The sequence below is a fragment of the Stenella coeruleoalba genome (assembly GCF_951394435.1).
Source record: "Stenella coeruleoalba genome assembly, contig: scaffold_91, whole genome shotgun sequence".
Classification (NCBI taxonomy): domain Eukaryota; kingdom Metazoa; phylum Chordata; class Mammalia; order Artiodactyla; family Delphinidae; genus Stenella; species Stenella coeruleoalba.
The window spans coordinates 539,398-564,904 of NW_027646130.1; the positions used below are offsets into that span (position 1 = coordinate 539,398).

The following is a 25,507-nucleotide window of genomic DNA, read 5'->3' on the forward strand; positions in this document are numbered from 1 at the left end:
TAAATTGCCAACAACCACTCGGGAGAATTGTATGGTGTTTCCTGAAACATCTAAAAAACAAAGCAACAGAACCTCAGGCACTTCCACTTATGGTCCTATAGCTTAGGGAAATTAAAATGAAAAAGACACAGCCACCCCAAAGTTTGGAACGGCTCTGTTTACAAGAACCTCGTTTACAGTACAAGTTCAACATCGCAGAAAGTGAAAAATGGATAAAGAAGTTGTGGTATTTACTTACAAAGCAATATCACTCAGCAATGAAATCTTTGTCATCAGGCCCTTAGCAGCACAATGAGTCGATTCAGGTATGATGATTCTAACTGAAATAAGTCACACAGAAAAAGAAACATCATAAGATATCAGTAATACACGGAATGGAAACTTGGCTACACAGGAACTGAATTACAGAACAGAACAGGGTCTCAAATTTAGAAAACCAACTTATGCTTGCTTAAGGGGAAAGGTCAGTTGGGGTGCTGCATAAAACCAGAGATTGAAATGAGCACAGATAAAGTTCCTTAAGCCAAATATGGAATAGACAAGAGCTACTCCTTGCTCAACGAAATGGACTCAACACTCCATATTAAACGCCTAAGAATGTACCTGACTAGTAAGTATCTTAAAACCTATGGATTGCTATGTCTCCGAAAGAGAATCAAGCATGTGTACAGGGGCATAAACACAGCAGTGATAGGATTGGAGAGGTTCGGTGAGCCAATGAAGACCCTTTGAAGTCATATTGCATGGTACCCATTCCACGGGTTTCAACTACCCAGGTTTTAGGTATTCTTCCTTCAGCTAAAACATGCATGTGGAACCTAGAGTATGATCAACCATGAGATCGGGAGACGTGTTCAAATATGTCCCAGTTTTCGTACCCTGGTACTCGGGTGCAACATTCCAGACGCTTTACTAACACTCTCCCGACTTGGAGAGTCAGTCCCTTTAACCTCCTGTTTGGCCCAGTTTGCAATTTCTGCGGAAGATGAAGAGGAATAGCGAGAACCAATGAGAGGCTAGCTGGAGGTGTCTGGACGGGCAAATTTAACTCTCATTTCCCACCAGGAAGAGGAATTAACCAAAGGCTCAGCGTGCCGTGCCGGAACCAGATTAGGGCCTGAAGCCATCCTGCGGTGTTGCGGCCAGCTCAAAAGAAAGCGAGTTGAAGAAAGGAGCTCAGGGGCACTGTAATTCACAAACCTGCAGAGTTATAAATGACAGCTATCGTCCAAAAAGAGACTGAAGTAAGGCTGCCAAGAGGACTTGAAAGCGGGGCAGAATTGCAGGAAACCGATTTCAGGAGGTAGACTGGAATTGCATTGAAAGCATAGGAAAAGAGGCAGAACGTCCACAATGATGCACTTGGCCAAAAAGGGCGTATGCGTTTTTTCCTGAATATATTCATGAAAAAACGCATACGCCCTTTTTGGCCAACCAAGCAAGCTTGCAAATGAAATCTGCACTACAATGAAGTCTCACTTCCCCCAGGTCAAAAGGGTCATCTGAAAAAAGTGTAAAATCCAGAAAGGCAGGACAGGCCATGGAGAACTGGGAGCCTTGTTATGCTGAAGGGCGGGATGTAAATTGCCAACAAACACTCGGGAGAAGTGCATGGTGTTTCCTGAAACATCTAAAAGACAAAGCAACATAGCCTAGGGCACTTCCACTTATGGTCCTATAGCTTAGGGAATTTAAAATCAAAAAGGCACAGCCAACCCAAAGTTTGGAACGGCTCGGTTTACAAGAACCTCGTTTTCAGTACAAGTTCAACATCGCAGAAAGTGAAAAATGGATAAAGAACTTGTGGTACTTATGTACAATGCAGTATCACTCAGCAATGAAATCTATGTCATCAGGCCCGTAGCAGCATAATGAGTGGATTCAGGTACGATGATTCTAACTGAAATAAGTCACACAGAAAAAGAAACATCATAAGATATCACTAATACACGGAATGTAAACTTGGCTACACAGGAACTGAATTACAGAACAGAACAGGGTCTCAAATTTAGAAAACCAACTTATGCTTGCTTAAGGGGAAAGGTGAGTTGGGGTGCTGCATAAAACCAGAGATTGAAATGAGCACAGATAAAGTTCCTTAAGCCAAATATGGAATAGACAAGAGCTACTCCTTGCTCAACGAAATGGACTCAAAGCCCCATATTAAATGCCTAAGAATGTACCTGACTAGTAAGTATCTTAAAACCTATGGATTGCTATGCCTCCAAAAGAGAATAAAGCATGTGTACAGGGGCATAAACGCAGCAGTGATAGGATTGGAGAGGTTCGGTGAGCAAATGAAGACCCTTTGAAGTCATATTGCATGGTACCCATTCCACGGGTTTCAAATACACAGGTTTAAGGTATTCTTCCTTCAGCTAAAAGATGCATGTGGAACCCAAGTATGATCAACCATGTGAACGGGAGACGTGTTCAAATATGTCTCAGTTTTCCTCCCCTGGTACTCGGGTGCAACATTCCAGACGCTTTACTAACACTCTCCCCACTTGGAGAGTCAGCGCCTTTAACCTCCTGTTTGGCCCAGTTTGCAATTTCTTGGAAGATGAACTGGAATAGCGAGAACCAATGAGAGACTAGCTGGAGGTGTCTGGACGGGCAAATTTAACTCTCATTTCCCACCAGGAAGAGGAAATAACCAAAGGCTCAGTGTGCCGTGCCGGAACCAGATTAGGGCCTGAAGCCATCCTGCGGTGTTGCGGCCAGGTCACAAGAAAGCGAGTTGAAGAAAGGAGCTCAGGGGCACTGTAATTCACAAACCTGCAGAGTTATAAATGACAGCTATCGTCCAAAAATAGACTGAAGTAAGGCTGCCAAGAGGACTTGAAATTGGGGCAGAATTGCAGGAAACCGATTTCAGGAGGTAGACTGGAATTGCATTGAAAGCATAGGAAAAGAGGCAGAACGTCCACAATGATGCACTTGGCCAAAAAGGGCGTATGCGTTTTTTCCTGAATATATTCAGGAAAAAACGCATACGCCCTTTTTGGCCAACCAAGCAAGCTTGCAAAGGAAATCTGCACTACAATGAAGTCTCACTTCCCCCCGGTCAAAAGGGCCATCTGAAAAAAGTGTAAAATCCAGAAAGGCAGGACAGGCCATGGAGAACTGGGAGCCTTGTTATGCTTATGGGCGGGATGGAAATTGCCAACAACCACTCGGGAGAAGTGTATGGTGTTTCCTGAAACATCTAAAAAACAAAGCAACAGAGCCTAGGGCACTTCCACTTATGGTCCTATAGCTTAGGGAAATTAAAATCAAAAAGACACAGCCACCCCAAAGTTTGGAATGGCTCTGTTTACAAGAACCTCGTTTACAGTACAAGTTCAACATCGCAGAAAGTGAAAAATGGATAAAGAAGTTGTGGTATTTACTTACAAAGCAATATCACTCAGCAATGAAATCTGTGTCATCAGGCCCTTAGCAGCACAATGAGTGGATTCAGGTATGATGATTCTAACTGAAATAAGTCACACAGAAAAAGAAACATCATAAGATATCAGTAATACATGGAATGGAAACTTGGCTACACAGGAACTGAATTACAGAACAGAACAGGGTCTCAAATTTAGAAAACCAACTTATGCTTGCTTAAGGGGAAAGGTGAGTTGGGGTGCTGCATAAAACCAGAGATTGAAATGAGCACAGATAAAGTTCCTTAAGCCAAATATGGAATAGACAAGAGCTACTCCTTGCTTAACGAAATGGACTCAACACCCCATATTAAACGCCTAAGAATGTACCTGACTAGTAAGTATCTTAAAACCTATAGATTGCTATGTCTCCGAAAGAGAATCAAGCATGTGTACAGGGGCATAAACGCAGCAGTGATAGGATTGGAGAGGTTCGTGAGCAAATGAAGACCCTTTGAAGTCATATTGCATGGTACCCATTCCACGGGTTTCAACTACCCAGGTTTAAGGTATTCTTCCTTCAGCTAAAAGATGCATGTGGAACCCAAGTATGATCAACCATGTGAACGGGAGACGTGTTCAAATATGTCTCAGATTTCCTCCCCTGGTACTCGGGTGCAACATTCCAGACGCTTTACTAACACTCTCCCCACTTGGAGAGTCAGCACCTTTAACCTCCTGTTTGGCCCAGTTTGCAATTTCTGTGGAAGATGAACAGGAATAGCGAGAACCAATGAAAGACTAGCTGGAGGTGTCTGGATGGGCAAATTTAACTCTCATTTCCCACTAGGAAGAGGAATTAACCAAAGACTCAGCGTGCCGTGGCGGAAACAGATTAGGGCCTGAAGTCATCCTGCAGTGTTGCGGCCAGCTCACAAGAAAGTGAGTTGAAGAAAGGAGCTCAGGGGCTCTGTAATTCACAAACCTGCAGAGTTATAAATGACAGCTATCGTCCAAAAATATACTGAAGTAAGGCTGCCAAGAGGACTTGAAAGCGGGGCAGAATTGCAGGATACCGATTTCAGGAGGTAGACTGGAATTGCATTGAAAGCGTAGGAAAAGAGGCAGAACGTCCACAATGATGCACTTTGCCAAAAGGGCATATGCGTTTTTTCCTGAATATATTCAGGAAAAAACGCATACGCCCTTTTTGGCCAACCAAGCAAGCTTGCAAAGGAAATCTGCACTACAATGAAGTCTCACTTCCCCCCGGTCAAAAGGGCCATCAGAATAAAGTGTAAAATCCAGAAAGGCAGGACAGGCCATGGAGAACTGGGAGCCTTGTTATGCTGATGGGCGGGATGTAAATTGCCAACAGACACTGGGGAGAAGTGTATGGTGTTTCCTGAAACATCTAAAAAACAAAGCAACAGAGCCTAGGGCACTTCCACTTATGGTCCTATAGCTTAGGGAAATTAAAATCAAAAAGACACAGCCACCCCAATGTTTGGGACGCCTCTGTTTATAAGAACCTCGTTCACAGTACAAGTTCAACATCGCAGAAAGTGAAAAATGGATAAAGAAGTTGTGGTATTTACTTACAAAGCAATATCACTCAGCAATGAAATCTATGTCATCAGGCCCTTAGCAGCACAATGAGTGGGTTCAGGTATGATGATTCTAAATGAAATAAGTCACACAGAAAAAGAAACATCATAAGATATCAGTAATACACGGAATGTAAACTTGGCTACACAGGAACTGAATTACAGAACAGAACAGGGTCTCAAATTTAGAAAACCAACTTATGCTTGCTTAAGGGTAAAGGTGAGTTGGGGTGCTGCATAAAACCAGAGATTGAAATGAGCACAGATAAAGTTCCTTAAGTCAAATATGGAATAGACAAGAGCTACTCCTTGCTGAACGAAATGGACTCAACACCGCATATTAAACGCGTAAGAATGTACCTGACTAGTAAGTATCGTAAAACCTATGGATTGCTATGTCTCCAAAAGAGAATCAAGCATGTGTACAGGGGCATAAACGCAGCAGTGATAGGATTGGAGAGGTTCGGTGAGCAAATGAAGACCCTTTGAAGTCATATTGCATGGTACCCATTACACGGGTCTCAACTCTCCAGGTTTAAGGTATTCTTCCTTCAGCTAAAACATGCATGTGGAACCCAAGTATGATCAACCATGTGAACGGGAGACGTGTTCAAATATGTCTCAGTTTTCCTCCCCCGGTACTCGGGTGCAACATTCCAGATGCTTTACTAACACTCTCCCCACTTGGAGAGTCAGCGCCTTTAACCTCCTGTTTGGCCCAGTTTGCAATTTCTGCGGAAGATGAACAGGAATAGCGAGAACCAATGAGAGGCTAGCTGGAGGTGTCTGGACGGGCAAATTTAACTCTCATTTCCCACCAGGAAGTGGAAATATCCAAAGGCTCAGTGTGCCGTGCCGGAACCAGATTAGGGCCTGAAGCCATCCTGCGGTGTTGCGGCCAGCTCAAAAGAAAGCGAGTTGAAGAAAGGAGCTCAGGGGCACTGTAATTCACAAACCTGCAGAGTTATAAATGACAGCTATCGTCCAAAAATAGACTGAAGTAAGGCTGCCAAGAGGACTTGAAAGCGGGGCAGAATTACAGGAAACCGATTTCAGGAGGTAGACTGGAATTGCATTGAAAGCATAGGAAAAGAGGCAGAACGTCCACAATGATGCACTTGGCCAAAAAGGGCGTATGCGTTTTTTCCTGAATATATTCAGGAAAAAATGCATACGCCCTTTTTGGCCAACCAAGCAAGCTTGCAAAGGAAATCTGCACTACAATGAAGTCTCACTTCCCCCCGGTCAAAAGGGCCATCTGAAAAAAGTGTAAAATCCAGAAAGGCAGGACAGGCCATGGAGAACTGGGAGCCTTGTTATGCTGATGGGCGGGATGTAAATTGCCAACAGACACTCGGGAGAAGTGTATGGTGTTTCCTGAAACATCTAAAAAACAAAGCAACAGAGCCTAGGGCACTTCCACTTATGGTCCTATAGCTTAGGGAAATTAGTATCAAAAAGACACAGCAACCCCAAAATTTGGGACGGCTCTTTTTACAGGAATCTCTTCTCCGGCACAAGTTAAATATCCCAGAGAGCAAATAATGGATAAAGAAGTTGCGGTACTTCTGTACAACAGAATACCACTCAGCAATGAAATCTATGTCACCAGGCCCGTACCAGCATAATGAGTGGATTGAGGCACGATGATTCTAAGTGAAATAAGTCACACAGAAAAAGAAACATCATAAGGTATCACTAATACACGGAATGTGAACTTGGCTACACATGAACTGAATTACAAAACAGAACAGGGTCTCAAGTTTAGAAAACCAACTTATGCCTGCTTAAGGGGGAAGGTGAGTTGGGGTGCTGCATAAAAGCAGAGTTTGAAATTAGCACAGATACCGTTCCATAAGCCAAATATGTAATAGACAAGAGCTACCCCTTGCTCAACGAAATGGATTCAACAATGAGGTATCACCTCACACCTGGTAGAATAGGCATCATTGAAAATCTACAAACAAAAAATGCTGGAAAGGGTGTGGAGAAAAGGAACCCTCTTCCACTATTGTTGGGAATATAAATTGATACAGTCATTATGGAGAACAATATGGAATTTCTTAAGAAACTAACAATAGAATTACCATATGATACAGCAATCCCAGTACTGGACATATACCCAGACAAAACCATAAATCAAAAAGAGTCATTCACCGCAATGTTCATTGCATCACTATTTACAATATCGAGGTAATGGAAGCAACCTAAATGCCCACAGACAGACGAATGCATAAAGCTGTGGTACATATATAAAATGGAATATTACTAAGCCATGAAAAGGAATGAAATTGGGTCATTTGTAGAGACGTCGATGGATCTAGAGACTGTCATACAGAGTGAAGTAAGTCAGAAGGAGAAAAACAAATCTTGTATATTCATGCATATATGTGGAACCTAGAAAAACTGTACAGATTAACCATTTTGCAAGGCATAAATAGAGCAACAGATGTAGACAACAAACGTATGGACAACAAGGGGGGAAAGCTGTTGGGGGGGTGGTGGTGGGAGGAGTTGAGAGACTGGGATTGGCATGTATACATTTATATGTATAAAATAGATAACCAATAAGAACCTGCTGTATAAAAATATAAAATAAAATTCAAAATTAAAAAGAAGTAAAATTTAAAAAATAAAACAGAAAAAACAATTATTCCCTGCACATACATGTATTTATATGAATAAATTATTTCCATGCTTATATCTGTAAATACAAAAAAGAGGAATAAAATCTACCTTGAACCAAAAACGAAAAAGAGAAAAAAAACACAGAACCCACCAGTTCCACAGAGGAAAACCGTATCAGGGCACTTGCTCCAGTTGTAAACAATTCTGAAGTTGGTCAGTGGTGGGGAATCGTCTCCCATTCAGCCAGCAGCCCCCACGCAACAAGCGTCCTCATTGCAAAGCTGGGGCACCGTGCCGAGGCATCTGTGAGTAAACGTGAGCTGAGCCCCAGGCCAGTTGCTGCTGAACTATTCCCACCCGTCCCAGGTAAAACACCTGAATATATACAAGGACTTGAAAGCCTAGAGGAAGGGCCATAGAGCCACACGAGTGACAGCATGCCAGCCGACTTGGTGCCTGCAGGCCAGCCAGGATGGTCCTGGCCCTGGGTGCTCTTCTGGAAGATTTCCATTTCCCTGCCTGAGATACCCGTCCTGTCCCTGCCCCCACTGCTTTTTTCCTTCCTCACCTCTGCCCAGGGAGAAATTCCAGCAGCAGGTATGGGTGACACATCCTCTTCTTTAGCAGGTGGCAGCCTGGCAACTGCTGCAGAAAGTCCAGCAGAGCCCCACTCACACTGGGCCACCCACAAAGCCGTGGCCTCTCACTCCCTCCCACCAGCCCAGCCCCGAGACTGCTGACAGGGCAGAGAAAATGGCGTCAGGCACGGCTGCAGGGGCTCTTGCTGCCTGGAGTGGTATTTATATTGATCTCAACCCAGGCACACCTGGGGAGGGCTGGCCGGCACGGTAAGGCTGCCCAGGTCAGCCAATCATCACCCCTCAGGGGCTCACAGTTGCAGAAAATGGAACTTGCTGAACCGGCCAGGTCCAAGGAACAGGTGTGGGCTCCTGAGAGTCAGGATAGACAAGGGGCTGCAGCTTTGGCTTGTTTTCTAATCATTTTATCTGGCCCATGAGTGGGAGACAACTTCAAGAAAACCCTCTCCTAATGAGAGGAACCCAGGAGTCAGGGAGAGGAGGGGTGGGTGGTGGTTGGAGACAGAGGCCTGGTGCCCCGGGTGCAGTGGAAGTCTCTGGAAGACCAGGTGGAGGGAGGCCTCACGGAGTGATGCCCAGGGTCACAGACCTGTCGCAGCTGCTGTTTGTTAGTTCAAGTCCTGCTCTGAGGTGCTCTGTGTCAGCTCTGAGCGACAGGTGAGCTGGGGGTGCTCTGCAATGAGGGCTATGTGCACGGTTCCTGTGTGCCCAGCCCTGCCACGGTACCTGCAAGGGTAGCTCTGTATCCTGGGAGGGGCCTGACCACGAGAGCCCCGTGGGCTGGGGTGGGGGTGGGGTACCTGCCCAGGTGAGCTCCATATTCTGGGATTGGTCTGACCACGAGAGCCCCATGGGCTGCTGGGGACCTGGTAAAGGATGTCAGGACAGTCAGTGAAGCCACCGAGGATATACCTCCAGTTGCTCCTAATTCCTACACCCTGCTGGTCATTCTACCAACCACCAGGACATGGTATTCTGTATTAGTCTTCAATGATGCCTTCTTTTGTATTCCATTAGTCCCAGAGTCACAAGAAATTTTGGCTTGTGAGTGGCAGGACTCTACATACAACTAAAACAATACTTCCGGGCCGTCTGGCCCCAAGGGTGCAAAAATTCCCACACCATCTTTGGGGAAAGCTTAGCTAAAGACCTAAAAGTTCTACCTCTGGAAAAGGAAACCCTCCTTCAATATGCAGACGACATTCTGATCACCAGCCCTACTAAGGAGGCCTCTGAACTACCAAGCCAATAAAGGATAGAAGTTGTCCAAGAAAAAGCTCAAATATCACAGACTGCGGTGACCTGCCTGGGCTTCATTCTCACAGAAGGTCAGAGAAGCCCATCCCAGGAAAGGGAAGAAACCATTTTCAGCCTTACCCCTTTCTAAAACTAGAAGACAGCTTAGGGGTTCCTGGGGAGGCCAGGGTTTGCTGCTTCTGGATCCCTAACTACAGTCTACTAGCTGGGCCTCTATATGAAACACTGAAAGGAAAAGATGATGATCCTTTTGAATAGAATCCAGAAGTGGCCTTTCAAGAATGGAAAGAGCAGTCAATTCAGACCCTTGCCCTGGAACTCCCTAATTTAGCTAAACCCTTTGATCTTTACAATCCCGGTGAAAGGTGAATCGCCATTGGAGAATTAGTGCAAAAACTGGGACCACTTGAAATGGAACAATGCAAGAATGCCATCCAGGTAGGATAAACTACGGTCACTAAGGGGCTTGGCCCACTGCCACATCTGGCCAAGATACTGGCGGTATCTAAAAACCTGGAAATCAGCAGCCCAAAAGGCCACCTCCCTCCTAAGGGAAAAGGACCCCACGTGGTGATCCTAACCACCAACCATGCCCTGAAGTTGCAGGGTTCGCTCCGTGGGCACACCGACCTCGAGTGAGGAGGCCCTCCAACTCCAACATCCAGAGAGATAACCGGGGGCAACAGGGCACCATGACGACTCGTGTGAACATCACTTGACCTGGAGTTTCTCTCATAAAACAACAAGAGTGTGTCCCAAAAGAGTAGACTACTGCTTGCAGGACTTACTGCACCCAGAGGGGAGCTAATAATCTTGGCGGGGGAACAGTATACCACACTGTCACCATAGAAAAGCCTACAGACACCGTGATGATGGTGGCCAATAAGACCGGCTGGACTCCTGTTTACTTCAAAAGGCTGTTGACTCAGTAGCCATCATGGTCCTTGGTCACCACTGACCCTGGACTGTCTGGGAGTTGAGCGGGCAGGGTTCTGACACCTGGTGCTGTTTGTACGTTAATTCAGGGGCCTAATTGAAGAAAGCGCAGACTACTGGTCAGAGCATCTAGGCTGGCAGAGACGGTCAGCCTAAGGTGGCCGAACAAATGTGGGGCGGGGTGAAACCGGCCCCCACAGCGTCTCTGCACATCTCTTTCCTGGACCCTTAAAGGTCATTAGAATCTATAACACTTCCAATGCTGGTGCTCAGGTGGACGAGCAGGGAGGCAGGGGTCCTGGGGACAATCAACGTCACTGGGAGGCTGCTGGGGAGAAGCTCTGACCCTCGCCCCAGGGTATGAGGGCTCCCAACTCAGCACTCAGCAGTTACAGAAGAAGGGTCTGCACCCTCAGCACTCCAAGAATGAGGAACGGGACAAAAGGCAGAGGAGGGGTTTGTCCCCAGCAAAGCCCATTAAAAATCCCTGGGAGATAAAAATAGAATCTGGGCAATAAAGTCAAGTCTAACCTTTTTTATCCTTTGTGCTTTGTCTAATTTCACGTGCTCCTAGGGTCCCGCATGCAGAGGTTCCACACCCGGCACTTCAGACCAGATTTCCTAGTGCAGAATGGCTGGGTCGACACCTCAGCTCCTGGGGCCCAGTGCAGACTCCACGATATAGAGCCTGAGCTACAGCCAACCCGGCCCTCGAGAGCTCCGCCGCCTCCCTCCCTCCCACTGACTCTGACAGGATCTCTACACAGCAGCCCAGCCCACAGCCCACGGGGTAGTGCATGCTCTCACCTCTCCATTCTCTGATCAAAATATAAAGTTTCCTTTGCTTGTGAACCAAACTCAGTCTCGATCTGTTGGCCCCAATGACACTGGGCAGGGGGACACTTGTTGGGGTCCACTCTGGAGGATCAGTAACAGAAATTGAGACTATTGTAACCTCAATGAACAGATGTGTGAGCCAAACTGTAGTTAACATAGAACAGTGTATAAGGCTCGGGTAAAATAAGATGTTTTTAACACTTCCATTTGATATTTCCATCACTTTTTATAAGCAAGTTCAGTGAAAAGGTTTGTCTTATTTGTCAGGTCAATATTAGAGAAACGAAGTGATTTCTTTCCAAGGATGTACAGCTAATAATCTTGGTTAAACCTTCAATCTTGTTTTAAATGCTTTTCCATTGAAAATGATACCTCTCTTTCAGCTCCCCCATTTCTGAGAAGTATAAAATCTTATAATTTATTATTACCAAAGGGGAAAGGTGGGAGGAGGGATAAATTAACAGTTTGGAATGAACACATACACACTGCTATGTATAAAATAGATCATCAACAAGGAACTACTGTATAGCACAGGGAACTACACTCAACATTTTGCAATAACCTATAAGGGGAAATAATCTGAAAAAGAATAGATATTTTTATTGACATCATCTATCAATGACAGTTAAAGTGTAGCCTAAGGGAAGCTGGTGGTGAGTGCTTCTGACCCTGAAGACTTCAATCATCTAAAGTTTGGACTCTGCCTACTTCCCAAGGCCCTTAATGAACATATGTGTAGCTGTAGCTTAAAAAATTCCCCAGTTTGGGTTTCGGGGAGACACTGATTTTGAAAAAGCCCTGGTGTTCTCCTTACATGAATGGGACTCTTCCTACTGCTAAAACATGTCTGTCACACCCAGAGGATGGTATACCGTCTGATCGGGAAGAGTTTGGAAAAGGCATCTCATCTCCTCATCTCCTGGTGCTCGGGTTCACCCCTCCAGCGTCTTTACTAACAGTCTCCCCACTTGGAGATGTCAGCACTGTCAACATCCTGTTGCGTACAGTTTGGAATTTGTCCAGAGGATGAAGCGGAAGGATGAGGAACAATGAGAGACAAGTCCTAGGTGTTCAGACAGGCACATGTCACTCTAATTTCCAATCAGGAAGACGAATTGACCAAAGGCTAGGGTTGCCCATGGAAACAGTATAGGGCTTGAGGAAATCCCGCTGCTTTGTGGCCAGTTCCCATAAACACGAGTTGAACAATGGAACTCAGGGGCAGTAAAATTCACAAAACTGCAGAGTTGAAAATATCCATCACTGAAAAATGTCTTGAGGAAAGTCAGAGAAAAGGACTTGTAAGCAAGGGAGAATGGCAGGAAAGGGATTTGAGGAGGTAGAAAGGACTCGCCATTAAGCACAAGAAAAGGAGCTGAACATTGCCAACATTGCAGTTGGCCAAAAAGGGTGTATGCGTTCTTTTCTGTATATATTCAAGAAAAGGGCATACACTTTTTTAGCCAACCAAACAGGTGGGCACTGGAAGTCAATACTACAAAAGATATCACTTCGCATCAGTCAGAAGAGCCATCCTCATAAAGCGTAAACAACAGAAATGCAGGACAGGGCAACGAGAAGAGGGAGCCCTGTGAGACTTATAGTGGAAATGTATATTGCCAACGGCCATTCTGGAGAAGTGTATTGTGTTTACTAAAGCATCTAAAAAATGAGCTACAGAGCATAGGGCACTTGCACTCATGGGCGTATATCTTGGGAAAAACAAAAATCGAGAGGACACAGGCACCCCAATGTTTACCCCCTCTCTGTTTAAAAGATCCTCGACTAGGATATAACTTAAATGTCTCTGGAGGGAAAAAATGGATAGAGATGTGGTACTTAGGTAGAGTGGAATATTATTCAGCCTGGAAATCAATGAAATATGGCCAGTTGTAACGACTCCGGAGGAGTTACGTATGATCATTCTAAGTGACAGAATTCAAAAAGAAAAAGACACATATCATAAGATATCACTTAAAGGTGGAATCCAAAATGGCTACACATGAAATAAATTACAAAACAAAAACATAGTCAAATATGTAGAAAACACGCATAAGGCTGCTAAACGGGAAAGGTGGGGAGGGGTGAGGCATCATCCAGGAGGTTGAAATTAGCAAAGATACCATTCCAAATACCAAACTGATAATCAACAAGGCCTACACGGTAGCTAAAAGAACTGCACTCAGCACACTCAAGTCACCGGAAAAGAATATATACGACTGGTAAGAATCTGAAAAAGAATTTATTGATGTCTCTCTGTACGTGAATCAAGTGGATGTACAGCAGCAAGAAACAGAGCTTTGAAAATCAGCTGTAACCAATATAGTAATAAATTGAAAAAAATAAACGACAGAGAGACAGAGAAAACCTCTTACAACTTTTCCTCAGGGACGGTGATGCAACATGGATTGAACACATCTAGACCCACAGCAGGATGAGACATAAGGCTGGAAACTGTTTGCGCTAAGAGAAATGTGAGGTTGGGTGAGGAAATACACACCCTTTAAAGTAATACTACCTGGTACCCATTCAATGGGTCCCAAATCTGCAGGTTCAAGGGATCTTCCTACAGCTAAAACATGCATGGAAAACCCAGAGGACTGTACACCATGTGATCGGGAGATGTGTCTAAAATGCACCTCATTTATCCTCTCCTGGTGCTCCTGTTCACCATTCCAGCCACGCTACTTAGAATCTCCCCACTTGGAGAATCAGCACATTTAAACTTCTGTTTCACACATTTTGCAAATTGTGAGGAGGATGAACGGGAAGAGGGGGAACCAATGAGAGAAGAGTTGTAGGGGTTTGGACGGGCACATATCACTCTAATTTCCCATTAAGAGTAAGAATTAAAGGAAGGCTCAGCCTGCCTCGCCGGAGCCAAAATAGGGCCTGAAGCAATCCTGCGGGTTTGAGGCCAGCTCACAAAAGAGCAACTTAAAAAATGGAGCTCAGGGTCACTGCAATTCACAAACCTGCAGAGTTATAAATGAAAACTAACGTCCAAAAATATGTTGAGGTAAGGCAAAGAAGAGGATCTGAATGCAAGACAGAATTGCAAGAAACAGATTTCAAGAGATAGATTGGACTCGTCTTTAACGCACATGAAAAGCGGCAGAATTTCGACAATGATGCAGTTGGCCCAAAAGGGCGTATGCGTTTTTTCCTGATTATATCCAGGAAAAAACGCATACGCACTTTATGGGCAACGAAGCAAGCAAGCAATGCAAATGTGCACAACAAAGAAGTCTCACTTCCCACCGGTCAAAAGGGCCATCCTAAAAAATTGTAAAAACCAGAAATGCAGGACAGGCCATGGAGAACAGGGAGCCTTTATACGCTGATGGGCAGTGTGTGAACTGCCGAGAGCCACTCTGGAGAAGTGTATGGTGGTTCCTAAATCATCTAAAAAACAGAGCTACAGAGCATAGGACACTTCCAATCATGGGAGTATATCTAGGGAAGTCTAAAAATCAACAAGACACAAGCACACCACAGTTTAGGGCTACTCTGTTTACAAGAACCTCAACTTCAGTACACCTTAAATATCCCAGGAAAGAGAACAATGGATAAAGAAGATGTGGTACTTATGTACAATGGAATATCTCTTCACCATGAAATCAATGTAATAAGGCTAGTAGAAGGATAAAGAGTGGATTTAGGTCCGATAATACTACTTGAAATAAGTCAAACAGAAAAAGAAACATATCATAAGATATCACTTATAGAGGGAGGGTAAATATGGCTGCACAAGAAATGAATTACAGAACAGAACAGTGTCTCACATTTAGAAAACACACTTATGTCAGCTTAAGGGGAAAGGAGAGGTGGGGTGATGCATAAAACCAGAGTTTGAAATTAGCACAGATACCGTTCAATAAACCAAATAGGTATTAGACAAGATCTACACCTTGCTCAATGAACAGGCCTCAACACACCCTATACACCGCAGAGAAATATATCTGAGGAATAAGAATCTTAAAACCCATGTATTGATATATCTCCATAAGGGAATCAAGTGTGTGCAGAGTGGCACAAACACAGCAGTGAAAAGGAGCTAAACCCCATTATAGAAATAAATTTTAAAAACAAAACGCTGAAACAATGAAAGAGAGAAAAATTCTTACAAAATTCGCTCAGGGGCTGTGATGCAACCTGGATTGACCACATATAAACCCACAGCTGGATAAGACATAAGGCTGGACACTTGGGGCTGACAGGATTGGTGAGCTTTGGTGAGCAACTGCCGAAAGTTTAATGCAATACTTCATGCTACTCAGTCCAAGGGTCCCAACACTCCAGGTTGAAGGGAATCTTCCTACAGCTAAACCATGCTTGGGAAACCCAGCGACTGGTATACCATATGATCGGGAAAGGTTTCTAAAACGCACCTCATTTTTCCTCTCCTGGGGCTCCGGATCGACATTCCAGCCGCTTTACTAACAACATCCCCACATGGAGTCAATGCCTTTAAGTTCTGGTATCGCACAGTCTGCAGTTAGTGCAGAGGATGAATGGGAATAGGGGGAACCAGTGAGAAACTAGCTGTAGCGGTTTCAATGGGCACATGTCACTCTAATATCACATCAGTAAGAAGAATTAACCAAAGGCACAGCAAGGTGCCCCAGAAGAAAAATAGGGCTTCAAGGAATCCTGTGGTTATGGGGCAAGACCACAAAAATAAGAGCTAAAAAATGGAGCTAAGGGCCACTGCAATTCAAAAACCTGCAGAGTTATAAAGGCCAACTATTTTTAAAAAATATATTGAGGTAAGGCTATGAAGAGGCATTGAAAGCAAGGCAGAATTGCAGGAAACCGATTTCAGGAGGTAGACTGGAATTGCATTGAAAGCACATGAAGAGAGTCAGAAACTCGACAATGATGCACTTGGCCAAAAAGGGCGTATGCGTTTTTTCCTGAATATATTCAGGAAAAAACGCATACGCACTTTTTGGCCAACCAAGCAAGCTTGCAAAGGAAATCTGCACTACAATGAAGTCTCACTTCCACCCGGTCAAAAGGGCCATCTGAAAAAAGTGTAAAATCCATAAAGGCACGACAGGCCATGGAGAACTGGGAGCCTTGTTATGCTGATGGGCGGGATGTAAATTGCCAACAGCCACTCTGGAGAAGTGTATGGTGTTTCCTGAAACATCTAAAAAACAAAGCAACAGAGCCTAGGGCACTTCCACTTATGGTCCTATAGCTTAGGGAAATTAAAATCAAAAAGACACAGCCACCCCAAAGTTTGGGACGGCTCTGTTTACAAGAACCTCGTTTACGGTACAAGTTCAATATCGCAGAAAGTGAAAAATGGATAAAGAACTTGTGGTACTTACGTACAATGCAATATCACTCAGCAATGAAATCTATGTCATCAGGCCCGTAGCAGCATAATGAGTGGATTCAGGTATGATGATTCGAACTGAAATAAGTCACACAGAAAAGAAACATCATAAGGTATCACTAATACACAGAATGTGAACTTGGCTACACATGAACTGAATTACAAAACAGAACAGTGTCTCAAGTTTAGAAAACCAACTTACGCTTGCTTAAGGGGGAAGGTGAGATGGGGTGCTGCATAAAACCAGAGATTGAAATGAGCACAGATAAAGTTCCTTAAGCCAAATATGGAATAGACAAGAGCTACTCCTTGCTCAACGAAATGGACTCAACACCCCATATTAAACGCCTAAGAATGTACCTGACTAGTAAGTATCTTAAAACCTATGGATTGCTATGTCTCCGAAAGAGAATCAAGCGTGTGTACAGGGGCATAAACGCAGCAGTGATAGGATTGGAGAGGTTCGGTGAGCAAATGAAGACCCTTTGAAGTCATATTGCATGGTACCCATTCCACGGGTCTCAACTCTCCAGGTTTAAGGTATTCTTCCTTCAGCTAAAACATGCATGTGGAACCCAGAGTATGATCAACCGTGTGAACGGGAGACGTGTTCAAATATGTCTCAGTTTTCCTCCCCTGGTACTCGGGTGCAACATTCCAGACCCTTTACTAACACTCTCCCAACTTGGAGAGTCAGTGCCTTTAACCTCCTGTTTGGCCCAGTTTGCAATTTCTGTGGAAGATGAACAGGAATAGGGAGAACCAATGAGAGACTAGCTGGAGGTGTCTGGACGGGCAAATTTAACTCTCATTTCCCACCAGGAAGAGGAAATAACCAAAGGCTCAGCGTGCCGTGCCGGAACCAGATTAGGGCCTGAAGCCATCCTGCGGTGTTGCGGCCAGCTCAAAAGAAAGCGAGTTGAAGAAATGAGCTCAGGGTCTCTGTAATTCACAAACCTGCAGAGTTATAAATGACAGCTATCGTCCAAAAATAGACTGAAGTAAGGCTGCCAAGAGGACTTGAAAGCGGGGCAGAATTGCAGGATACCGATTTCAGGAGGTAGACTGGAATTGCATTGAAAGCGTAGGAAAAGAGGCAGAACGTCCACAATGATGCACTTTGCCAAAAGGGCATATGCGTTTTTTCCTGAATATATTCAGGAAAAAACGCATACGCCCTTTTTGGCCAACCAAGCAAGCTTGCAAAGGAAATCTACACTACAATGAAGTCTCACTTCCCCCCGGTCAAAAGGGCCATCTGAAAAAAGTGTAAAATCCAGAAAGGCAGGACAGGCCATGGAGAACTGGGAGCCTTGTTATGCTGATGGGCGGGATGTAAATTGCCAACAGACACTCGGGAGAAGTGTATGGTGTTTCCTGAAACATCTAAAAAACAAAGCAACAGAGCCTAGGGCACTTCCACTTATGGTCCTATAGCTTAGGGAAATTAATATCAAAAAGACACAGCAACCCCAAAATTTGGGACGGCTCTTTTTACAGGAATCTCTTCTCCGGCACAAGTTAAATATCCCAGAGAGCAAATAATGGATAAAGAAGTTGCGGTACTTCTGTACAACAGAATACCACTCAGCAATGAAATCTATGTCACCAGGCCCGTACCAGCATAATGAGTGGATTGAGGCACGATGATTCTAAGTGAAATAAGTCACACAGAAAAAGAAACATCATAAGGTATCACTAATACACGGAATGTGAACTTGGCTACACATGAACTGAATTACAAAACAGAACAGGGTCTCAAGTTTAGAAAACCAACTTATGCCTGCTTAAGGGGGAAGGTGAGTTGGGGTGCTGCATAAAAGCAGAGTTTGAAATTAGCACAGATACCGTTCCATAAGCCAAATATGTAATAGACAAGAGCTACCCCTTGCTCAACGAAATGGATTCAACAATGAGGTATCACCTCACACCTGGTAGAATAGGCATCATTGAAAATCTACAAACAAAAAATGCTGGAAAGGGTGTGGAGAAAAGGAACCCTCTTCCACTATTGTTGGGAATATAAATTGATACAGTCATTATGGAGAACAATATGGAATTTCTTAAGAAACTAACAATAGAATTACCATATGATACAGCAATCCCAGTACTGGACATATACCCAGACAAAACCATAAATCAAAAAGAGTCATTCACCGCAATGTTCATTGCATCACTATTTACAATATCGAGGTAATGGAAGCAACCTAAATGCCCACAGACAGACGAATGCATAAAGCTGTGGTACATATATAAAATGGAATATTACTAAGCCATGAAAAGGAATGAAATTGGGTCATTTGTAGAGACGTCGATGGATCTAGAGACTGTCATACAGAGTGAAGTAAGTCAGAAAGAGAAAAACAAATCTTGTATATTCATGCATATATGTGGAACCTAGAAAAACTGTACAGATTAACCATTTTGCAAGGCATAAATAGAGCAACAGATGTAGACAACAAACGTATGGACAACAAGGGGGGAAAGCTGTTGGGGGGGTGGTGGTGGGAGGAGTTGAGAGACTGGGATTGGCATGTATACATTTATATGTATAAAATAGATAACCAATAAGAACCTGCTGTATAAAAATATAAAATAAAATTCAAAATTAAAAAGAAATAAAATTTAAAAAATAAAACAGAAAAAACAATTATTCCCTGCACATACATGTATTTATATGAATAAATTATTTCCATGCTTATATCTGTAAATACAAAAAAGAGGAATAAAATCTACCTTGAACCAAAAACGAAAAAGAGAAAAAAACACAGAACCCACCAGTTACACAGAGGAAAACCGTATCAGGGCACTTGCTCCAGTTGTAAACAATTCTGAAGTTGGTCAGTGGTGGGGAATCGTCTCCCATTCAGCCAGCAGCCCCCACGCAACAAGCGTCCTCATTGCAAAGCTGGGGCACCGTGCCGAGGCATCTGTGAGTAAACGTGAGCTGAGCCCCAGGCCAGTTGCTGCTGAACTATTCCCACCCGTCCCAGGTAAAACACCTGAATATATACAAGGACTTGAAAGCCTAGAGGAAGGGCCATAGAGCCACACGAGTGACAGCATGCCGGCCGACTTGGTGCCTGCAGGCCAGCCAGGATGGTCCTGGCCCTGGGTGCTCTTCTGGAAGATTTCCATTTCCCTGCCTGAGATACCCATCCTGTCCCTGCCCCCACTGCTTTTTTCCTTCCTCACCTCTGCCCAGGGAGAAATTCCAGCAGCAGGTATGGGTGACACATCCTCTTCTTTAGCAGGTGGCAGCCTGGCAACTGCTGCAGAAAGTCCAGCAGAGCCCCACTCACACTGGGCCACCCACAAAGCCGTGGCCTCTCACTCCCTCCCACCAGCCCAGCCCCGAGACTGCTGACAGGGCAGAGAAAATGGCGTCAGGCACGGCTGCAGGGGCTCTTGCTGCCTGGAGTGGTATTTATATTGATCTCAACCCAGGCACACCTGGGGAGGGCTGGCCGGCACGGTAAGGCTGCCCAGGTCAGCCAATCATCACCCCTCAGGGGCTCACAGTTGCAGAAAATGGAACTTGCTGAACCGGCCAGGTCCAAGGAACAGGTGTGGGCTCCTGAGAGTCAGGATAGACAAGGGGCTGCAGCTTTGGCTTGTTTTCTAATCATTTTATCTGGCCCATGAGTGGGAGACAACTTCAAGAAAACCCTCTCCTAATGAGAGGAACCCAGGAGTCAGGCAGAGGAGGGGTGGGTGGTGGTTGGAGACAGAGGCCTGGTGCCCCGGGTGCAGTGGAAGTCTCTGGAAGACCAGGTGGAGGGAGGCCTCACGGAGTGATGCCCAGGGTCACAGACCTGTCGCAGCTGCTGTTTGTTAGTTCAAGTCCTGCTCTGAGGTGCTCTGTGTCAGCTCTGAGCGACAGGTGAGCTGGGGGTGCTCTGCAATGAGGGCTATGTGCACGGTTCCTGTGTGCCCAGCCCTGCCACGGTACCTGCAAGGGTAGCTCTGTATCCTGGGAGGGGCCTGACCACGAGAGCCCCGTGGGCTGGGGTGGGGGTGGGGTACCTGCCCAGGTGAGCTCCATATTCTGGGATTGGTCTGACCACGAGAGCCCCATGGGCTGCTGGGGACCTGGTAAAGGATGTCAGGACAGTCAGTGAAGCCACCGAGGATATACCTCCAGTTGCTCCTAATTCCTACACCCTGCTGGTCATTCTACCAACCACCAGGACATGGTATTCTGTATTAGTCTTCAATGATGCCTTCTTTTGTATTCCATTAGTCCCAGAGTCACAAGAAATTTTGGCTTGTGAGTGGCAGGACTCTACATACAACTAAAACAATACTTCCGGGCCGTCTGGCCCCAAGGGTGCAAAAATTCCCACACCATCTTTGGGGAAAGCTTAGCTAAAGACCTAAAAGTTCTACCTCTGGAAAAGGAAACCCTCCTTCAATATGCAGACGACATTCTGATCACCAGCCCTACTAAGGAGGCCTCTGAACTACCAAGCCAATAAAGGATAGAAGTTGTCCAAGAAAAAGCTCAAATATCACAGACTGCGGTGACCTGCCTGGGCTTCATTCTCACAGAAGGTCAGAGAAGCCCATCCCAGGAAAGGGAAGAAACCATTTTCAGCCTTACCCCTTTCTAAAACTAGAAGACAGCTTAGGGGTTCCTGGGGAGGCCAGGGTTTGCTGCTTCTGGATCCCTAACTACAGTCTACTAGCTGGGCCTCTATATGAAACACTGAAAGGAAAAGATGATGATCCTTTTGAATAGAATCCAGAAGTGGCCTTTCAAGAATGGAAAGAGCAGTCAATTCAGACCCTTGCCCTGGAACTCCCTAATTTAGCTAAACCCTTTGATCTTTACAATCCCGGTGAAAGGTGAATCGCCATTGGAGAATTAGTGCAAAAACTGGGACCACTTGAAATGGAACAATGCAAGAATGCCATCCAGGTAGGATAAACTACGGTCACTAAGGGGCTTGGCCCACTGCCACATCTGGCCAAGATACTGGCGGTATCTAAAAACCTGGAAATCAGCAGCCCAAAAGGCCACCTCCCTCCTAAGGGAAAAGGACCCCACGTGGTGATCCTAACCACCAACCATGCCCTGAAGTTGCAGGGTTCGCTCCGTGGGCACACCGACCTCGAGTGAGGAGGCCCTCCAACTCCAACATCCAGAGAGATAACCGGGGGCAACAGGGCACCATGACGACTCGTGTGAACATCACTTGACCTGGAGTTTCTCTCATAAAACAACAAGAGTGTGTCCCAAAAGAGTAGACTACTGCTTGCAGGACTTACTGCACCCAGAGGGGAGCTAATAATCTTGGCGGGGGAACAGTATACCACACTGTCACCATAGAAAAGCCTACAGACACCGTGATGATGGTGGCCAATAAGACCGGCTGGACTCCTGTTTACTTCAAAAGGCTGTTGACTCAGTAGCCATCATGGTCCTTGGTCACCACTGACCCTGGACTGTCTGGGAGTTGAGCGGGCAGGGTTCTGACACCTGGTGCTGTTTGTACGTTAATTCAGGGGCCTAATTGAAGAAAGCGCAGACTACTGGTCAGAGCATCTAGGCTGGCAGAGACGGTCAGCCTAAGGTGGCCGAACAAATGTGGGGCGGGGTGAAACCGGCCCCCACAGCGTCTCTGCACATCTCTTTCCTGGACCCTTAAAGGTCATTAGAATCTATAACACTTCCAATGCTGGTGCTCAGGTGGACGAGCAGGGAGGCAGGGGTCCTGGGGACAATCAACGTCACTGGGAGGCTGCTGGGGAGAAGCTCTGACCCTCGCCCCAGGGTATGAGGGCTCCCAACTCAGCACTCAGCAGTTACAGAAGAAGGGTCTGCACCCTCAGCACTCCAAGAATGAGGAACGGGACAAAAGGCAGAGGAGGGGTTTGTCCCCAGCAAAGCCCATTAAAAATCCCTGGGAGATAAAAATAGAATCTGGGCAATAAAGTCAAGTCTAACCTTTTTTATCCTTTGTGCTTTGTCTAATTTCACGTGCTCCTAGGGTCCCGCATGCAGAGGTTCCACACCCGGCACTTCAGACCAGATTTCCTAGTGCAGAATGGCTGGGTCGACACCTCAGCTCCTGGGGCCCAGTGCAGACTCCACAATATAGAGCCTGAGCTACAGCCAACCCGGCCCTCGAGAGCTCCGCCGCCTCCCTCCCTCCCACTGACTCTGACAGGATCTCTACACAGCAGCCCAGCCCACAGCCCACGGGGTAGTGCATGCTCTCACCTCTCCATTCTCTGATCAAAATATAAAGTTTCCTTTGCTTGTGAACCAAACTCAGTCTCGATCTGTTGGCCCCAATGACACTGGGCAGGGGGACACTTGTTGGGGTCCACTCTGGAGGATCAGTAACAGAAATTGAGACTATTGTAACCTCAATGAACAGATGTGTGAGCCAAACTGTAGTTAACATAGAACAGTGTATAAGGCTCGGGTAAAATAAGATGTTTTTAACACTTCCATTTGATATTTCCATCACTTTTTATAAGCAAGTTCAGTGAAAAGGTTTGTCTTATTTGTCAGGTCAATATTAGAGAAACGAAGTGATTTCTTTCCAAGGATGTACAGCTAATAATCTTGGTTAAACCTTCAATCTTGTTTTAAATGCTTTTCCATTGAAAATGATACCTCTCTTTCAGCTCCCCCATTTCTGAGAAGTATAACATCTTATAATTTATTATTACCAAAGGGGAAAGGTGGGAGGAGGGATAAATTAACAGTTTGGAATGAACACATACACACTGCTATGTATAAAATAGATCATCAACAAGGAACTACTGTATAGCACAGGGAACTACACTCAACATTTTGCAATAACCTATAAGGGGAAATAATCTGAAAAAGAATAGATATTTTTATTGACATCATCTATCAATGACAGTTAAAGTGTAGCCTAAGGGAAGCTGGTGGTGAGTGCTTCTGACCCTGAAGACTTCAATCATCTAAAGTTTGGACTCTGCCTACTTCCCAAGGCCCTTAATGAACATATGTGTAGCCGTAGCTTAAAAACTTCCCCAGTTTGGGTTTCGGGGAGACACTGATTTTGAAAAAGCCCTGGTGTTCTCCTTACATGAATGGGACTCTTCCTACTGCTAAAACATGTCTGTCACACCCAGAGGATGGTATACCATCTGATCGGGAAGAGTTTGGAAAAGGCATCTCATCTCCTCATCTCCTGGTGCTCGGGTTCACACCTCCAGCGTCTTTACTAACAGTCTCCCCACTTGGAGATGTCAGCACTGTCAACATCCTGTTGCGTACAGTTTGGAATTTGTCCAGAGGATGAAGCGGAAGGATGAGGAACAATGAGAGACAAGTCCTAGGTGTTCAGACAGGCACATGTCACTCTAATTTCCAATCAGGAAGACGAATTGACCAAAGGCTAGGGTTGCCCATGGAAACAGTATAGGGCTTGAGGAAATCCCGCTGCTTTGTGGCCAGTTCCCATAAACACGAGTTGAACAATGGAACTCAGGGGCAGTAAAATTCACAAAACTGCAGAGTTGAAAATATCCATCACTGAAAAATGTCTTGAGGAAAGTCAGAGAAAAGGACTTGTAAGCAAGGGAGAATGGCAGGAAAGGGATTTGAGGAGGTAGAAAGGACTCGCCATTAAGCACAAGAAAAGGAGCTGAACATTGCCAACATTGCAGTTGGCCAAAAAGGGTGTATGCGTTCTTTTCTGTATATATTCAAGAAAAGGGCATACACTTTTTTAGCCAACCAAACAGGTGGGCACTGGAAGTCAATACTACAAAAGATATCACTTCGCATCAGTCAGAAGAGCCATCCTCATAAAGCGTAAACAACAGAAATGCAGGACAGGGCAACGAGAAGAGGGAGCCCTGTGAGACTTATAGTGGAAATGTATATTGCCAACGGCCATTCTGGAGAAGTGTATTGTGTTTACTAAAGCATCTAAAAAATGAGCTACAGAGCATAGGGCACTTGCACTCATGGGCGTATATCTTGGGAAAAACAAAAATCGAGAGGACACAGGCACCCCAATGTTTACCCCCTCTCTGTTTAAAAGATCCTCGACTAGGATATAACTTAAATGTCTCTGGAGGGAAAAAATGGATAGAGATGTGGTACTTAGGTAGAGTGGAATATTATTCAGCCTGGAAATCAATGAAATATGGCCAGTTGTAACGACTCCGGAGGAGTTACGTATGATCATTCTAAGTGACAGAATTCAAAAAGAAAAAGACACATATCATAAGATATCACTTAAAGGTGGAATCCAAAATGGCTACACATGAAATAAATTACAAAACAAAAACATAGTCAAATATGTAGAAAACACGCATAAGGCTGCTAAACGGGAAAGGTGGGGAGGGGTGAGGCATCATCCAGGAGGTTGAAATTAGCAAAGATACCATTCCAAATACCAAACTGATAATCAACAAGGCCTACACGGTAGCTAAAAGAACTGCACTCAGCACACTCAAGTCACCGGAAAAGAATATATACGACTGGTAAGAATCTGAAAAAGAATTTATTGATGTCTCTCTGTACGTGAATCAAGTGGATGTACAGCAGCAAGAAACAGAGCTTTGAAAATCAGCTGTAACCAATATAGTAATAAATTGAAAAAAATAAACGACAGAGAGACAGAGAAAACCTCTTACAACTTTTCCTCAGGGACGGTGATGCAACATGGATTGAACACATCTAGACCCACAGCAGGATGAGACATAAGGCTGGAAACTGTTTGCGCTAAGAGAAATGTGAGGTTGGGTGAGGAAATGCACACCCTTTAAAGTAATACTACCTGGTACCCATTCAATGGGTCCCAAATCTGCAGGTTCAAGGGATCTTCCTACAGCTAAAACATGCATGGAAATCCCAGAGGACTGTACACCATGTGATCGGGAGATGTGTCTAAAATGCACCTCATTTATCCTCTCCTGGTGCTCCTGTTC

The 25,507-nt window shown here is 45.0% G+C and overlaps 1 long non-coding RNA gene across 7 annotated transcripts in view; it reads right to left on the bottom strand.

Annotated features, from left to right (window-relative positions):
• LOC307181310 overlaps positions 1 to 25,507 on the bottom strand; it is an 843,792-nt gene that overhangs the window by 514,375 nt on the left and 303,910 nt on the right. For all 7 annotated transcript variants that reach the window (XR_013826402.1, XR_013826403.1, XR_013826404.1 and 4 more), the window contains one exon: positions 239 to 316. This is a non-coding gene — a long non-coding RNA (uncharacterized lncRNA). The remainder of the gene's footprint in view (positions 1 to 238; positions 317 to 25,507) is intronic.